At 43.2% G+C, this 5,244-nt stretch overlaps 1 long non-coding RNA gene across 1 annotated transcript; it reads right to left on the bottom strand.

The window, feature by feature from the left end:
* Positions 1-1,252: 1,252 nt before the first annotated feature.
* LOC118675899 lies at positions 1,253-5,205 on the bottom strand. Its single transcript, XR_004973968.1, has 3 exons — positions 5,069-5,205; positions 3,238-3,681; positions 1,253-2,473 (listed from the first exon to the last, which is right to left on the bottom strand). It is a non-coding gene; the product is annotated as an uncharacterized LOC118675899 (long non-coding RNA).
* Positions 5,206-5,244: the final 39 nt, after the last annotated feature.

The following is a 5,244-nucleotide window of genomic DNA, read 5'->3' as shown; positions in this document are numbered from 1 at the left end:
TGGCCTGTACAGACCTCTGATGTGGCCCCGTTGGATGACTTTCACCACTGCTCACCCTGTTCCGCCTTCTGAACCTCGAACAGGCCCCGCACCCCTTGCTTCAGGGCCTTGTCACCTGTTGCTCGCACAGACCACTGCAGTCCCTTCCTCACCCTCCTTCCGGTCTTTGCACAAATGTCACCCTCTAGATGAGCGCCTTTCCTTATGTCCAATCTCAGCTTGCTTTTCCATTGCGTCTATTGAACATATAGGTATATTGAATATGAAGTTACACACTCATTGCCTAGCTCAGGAAGAATGTACGAGAAAGTTGCCAGTGGTCGCTTCTGGAGAGAACAATGGGGGGCAGCAGGGTAATATTAAAATTGATCCTTTTCTCTTTTCTCTTCGATCTGCATTTAAAAGAAAACAACACCAGAGAGGGCCTGGCACAGATACGTTCTGAATGCCAGGCATTATGCTTGGCCCTGGGGTAGAGAGACTGCAGACAGGATACCTCTCCCAAGGACTCAGTATTTGTTCAGCCAAGTCCGCAGGAGAGAGAGCACACAAACTGGCCAGGGGGACAGCACGTTCCAAAGCATGCAGTCTTAGTGGATCCTGACAGCCCTCTGGGGCCTTCCGAGTGGCAGGGATGGAGAAACGGAGAGTGGCGGTGAAGATTTAAGGGAAGAGGCAGAAAACAGTAGGGCCACAGCCTACAGGCGGTGTTTGATGCCAGGCTAAGCAGTTTGGCTATTATCCAAGGAGTGGGAGACACTACAAGGCCTTAAGACATTGACACGGCTGAGATCTGAACTTAGCTCATAAAGATCTTTCTCCCTGGAGAACTGGAGATGCCTAGGCTACAGGTGACAAACTGGTGGCATACAGATTTTTTAAAAATATATATTTTACTGATTTTTTTAAAATATATTTTTTATTGATTTTTTACAGAGAGGAAGGGAGAGAGATAGAGAGTTAGAAACATTGATGAGAGAGAAACATCGATCAGCTGCCTCCTGCACATCTCCTACTGGGGATGCGCCCGCAACCCAGGTACATGCCCTTGACCGGAACCGAACCCGGGACCCTTCAGTCTGCAGGCCGACGCTCTATCCACTGAGCCAAACCGGTTTCGGCTATTTTACTGATTTTTTACAGAGCAGAAGGAAGAGGGACAGAGATCAGAAACATCAATGAGAAACATCAATCAGCCGCCTCCTGCACACCCCCTACTGGGGATGTGTCTGAAACCAAGCTACATGCCCTTGACCGGAATGGAACCCGGGACCCTTCAGCTTGCAGGCCAACGCTCTATCCACTGAGCCAAACGGGTCAGGGCCAGATCATTTTTTTTTTCAGATTTTTTTTTTTAAGTTGCCAACACAAGCGCATGGAACAACTGGAATTCAGTAGGAAAACTGTTTGGCAGTATCTTCTTTTAACACAAATCCTTACCTGAGGAAAAGCTTATTGATTTTATAGAGAGAGAGGGAAAAGGAGAGAGGAAAACATCCATCAGTTGCCTCCTGCATCTGCCCCAACCAGGGATTGGACCCGAAATTTGTGTATGTGCCCTCTCCGGGGAATTGAACCAGTGACCCTTCGGTGCACTGGACAATGCTCAACCAACTGAGCCATACCAGCAAGGGCAGTACTTACGGTATTTGTTTAGCCAAGTCCGCAGGAGAATAAAGATTGGGGATGTTTTGTTCACCATCATCTTATACCCTGCAGTTAGTATAGTGTCTGACACACCCAAGGGTTTCATACCTTAACAATTTAAAAAATTTTTAAATTGTACTAAAAGGCCATTGCATAAAACTCACTTCCTTTAAGTGTAAAATTCAATGATACTTAGTAAATCTACAGAGTTTTGCAATCGTCACCACAGTCCAGTTAGAGAACATATAAAACCCCTGGAAAAAAATCCCTCCTGTCTATTTTCAGCCAATCTTTGTCACACTCTCAGGCCCTAGGCAATCACTGGTGTGCTTTCTGTCACTATAGTTTAAAATTTTCTGCTCCTCAAAGAACATTTTTAAGAGAATGAAAAGACAAGCCACAGAATGGGAGAAAATGTTTGCAAAACGTATACCAGATAAAGGACTTGTATCCAGAATGAACTCAAAACTCTATCCAGTTATAAGAAAATAACTCACTAAAATGGGGGCAAAAGATTTCAACTAATACTTCATCAAGAAAGACATGAGTGACAAATGAGCACATGAAAACCTGCTCGATATCAATAGTCATGAAGGAAATACAAATATAGCAAAATAGTCTGAGATACCGTTACACACCTATTAGGATGACTAAAATGTAAAAGACTGACATTGGATAGGATGTGGAGGAACTGAATTCAAATCCTGTTGGTCAGAGAGAGAGAAACATCAATTGGTTCCCTTCCATAGATTCCCAAGTGGCGATCAAACCCATAACCGCCTGATGCATGGGAGGATGCTCAACCAACTGAGGCACTCTGGGCACGCTAAAATAAAGAAAAGAAAAATTTAAAGGTTATTTGGTTCTAGCAATTATTTTTTCTTTTTAAAAATTGGTTTTAGGGAAAGAAAGAGCGAGAGATCAGTTTATTGTTCCACTTATTTATGGATTTATTGGTTGAATTTATATATGCCCTGATCTGGGATGGAACCAATAACCTTGGCTTATGGGGACAATGCTCTAACCAACTGAACTACACAGCCAGGGTGGTCCTAGCAGTTTTTAAAAATTTAGGTGAAATTTACATAACATGCAATTAACCATTTTAAGGGTACAACCCAGGGACATTTAGTATATTCCCAATGTTGTTCAACTACCTAGCAATATCTTTTTTCTTTATTTATACCTAGCAACATCAACATTGCTGTCTTTACATATACTTTAACATTTGCATTTAACATTTTTTCATAATTTTTTAACAAGTTAAAAAACAGCAAAATAGCTCAAATTACAAGGTTATATTTTTCATTCTGATTAGCTCCTCACACACCCATACACATATACAATGCATATGTGTGTGTGCACAGAAAGGGAATACTTGAATATTCAGCTATGCTAGAATTCCATTTCCTAAGAGATCCTCATACTTTATTCATTGTTAGTTATCCTGGATCCTAAAACAGGCTGCCAACCTGTGGGACTGTGACAGCTAATGAACAATATGATGGCTATACATCTGTGCATTCAAGGTGACTCCCTGAGCTTATATGGTGCCAGTCACCAAAATAAACACTGCAGATTTCACTTAACTCATTCTGGAAAGATGGTCAGTCTGCTCTTTGACTCAGCACTGTATGTGATCGTCATCATTATCACCACCACCACCATCATCATCATTGTTGTCATCATCATCATTTTCATTTAGTAAAACCAAGTGGGCAAACCAAAGAATAGGTAAATTCAGTTCCCACTAAATTGTTTCTTCTCGTTGTGCCCTCTGTTTTCACCATTTTGGGAATAGTTGAGGCCATCTTGTTTCACCTTGTGTTGCAGTGCTGCCTCTGGTGCGCCTGTCTTGAGAAATACCCACTTAATGCTGGTTGTCCTCAGTAACTGCCTCTAAGGCACTCCGTTTTGAGCACATCTCTAGTTACTAGATCCAGACTGATTTCTACTGAGATGTCTTGGTTTTCATATTTTCTTTCCACATGTTAGGGAAATCCAGCCTTCCATTGTGAGTGCTTTGTTTGAGCCCTGTCCAAACGAAGCAATAGGAGAGAGCTAAGTTATTCAGGTTGGGTTGCTCCTGAAGGCCAGATCCTCTCCCATCACTGCTGCACAGTCAGGGATATTTCTCTGGTGTTTTCTGTTGTTTTTTTTAAAAAATATTTTATTGATATTTTACAGAGAGGAAGGTAGAGGGATAGAGAGTTAGAAACATCGATGAGAGAGAAACATCGATCAGCTGCCTCCTGCACACTCCCCACTGGGTATGTGCCTGCAACCAAGGTACATGCCCTTGACCGGAATCGAACCTGGACCCTTGAGTTTACAGGCTGATGCTCTATCCACTGAGCCAAACCGGTTAGGGCTGTTTGTTTTGTTTTGTTTTTCTAATTCTTGCCTCTTCCTGGGCGTATGTAATAGTGGTGCATGGTGTGGGAGGGGTGGGGAGCAGCTGAAACTCTCCTGTCAGCCTGAAGGGTAGAGCAGAGGGGGAGCCGCCATCACTTTCCATGAGGTGGCTTCTCCCTGTAAATTCTTCTAAACCTTGTGTCGAGGAGCCAGTAGCCTGGCTGCAGTTGCTGGAGGGGAAGGCTATGGAGGAGAGGCAGGCTCCCAGCTTATCTTTGGGTCAGTTCAGTATCACCTACCAGCCAAGATGTGTTTCCATGGAAAGAATTCACTCCACCATTATTAAGTAGCTTAGCTTCACATGTTTTCTTGAAACAGAAATTGGTAGAACCACAGCTCCGTGATCCATTTGATTTAGGTTTTAGTTCTCAGACTCCAATCATAGCAGAAGAGGCAGCTAGACATCTTTTATTTACTATACATAAATATGGCGTTCTTTTGCTGTAATACCCCATTTTCACCTATACGTGGGTTAACTAGTTTATTGCAGGCTGATTGCCAACAGTGCCTTTTAGTTAGGTGTGCAGTTTTGGAAATTGTTACTGTGTTTAGTTTTGACATGTAAAAACCCATTTTACATATAACTACTTACAAAACAGATTTCTTTTTACAGATACCTGCCACTATAATCATGGTCGTTTTCTATTTCTAGGAAGGTTTACTTTAAATAAAATAAAGGTGAGTCAACTTAAGGAAAGTAATACAGCCTTAACCAGTTTGGCTTAGTGGATAGAGTGCTGGCCTGCGGACTGAAAGGTTCCAGGTTCGATTCCGGGCAAGGGCATGTACCTTGGTTGTAGGCACATCCCCAGTAGGAGGTGTGCAAGAGGCAGCTGATCGATGTTTCTCTCTCATGGATGTTTCTGACTTTCTATCCCCTCTCCCTTCCTCTCTGTAAAAAATCAATAAAATATATAAAAAAATGAAAATACATAACTAAAAAATGACATAAAAAAAGAAAGAAAAGAAAGTAATACATAATAACACAAGTGGTTTGCAGACGCACCCGAACTAGAGACAGTGGGACCCGAACCACCAGACTTTGGAAAACGGGTCTCGCGGGAGTAGAGGGGTGGCTGCAAGGGGACTACGGAAGCCCGGAAGGCCACGGAGAAGGCGTAAACCCCGACCTCGTGGGCAAGACGGCCCCGCCTCCCCGTCAGCGCGGCGCAGTGCGCAGGC

Source organism: Myotis myotis, unplaced genomic scaffold, assembly GCF_014108235.1.
Source record: "Myotis myotis isolate mMyoMyo1 unplaced genomic scaffold, mMyoMyo1.p scaffold_m19_p_2, whole genome shotgun sequence".
NCBI lineage: Eukaryota > Metazoa > Chordata > Mammalia > Chiroptera > Vespertilionidae > Myotis > Myotis myotis.
Note: the sequence above shows the minus strand (reverse complement) of the source record. Positions and strands in the feature narration are given on the sequence as shown.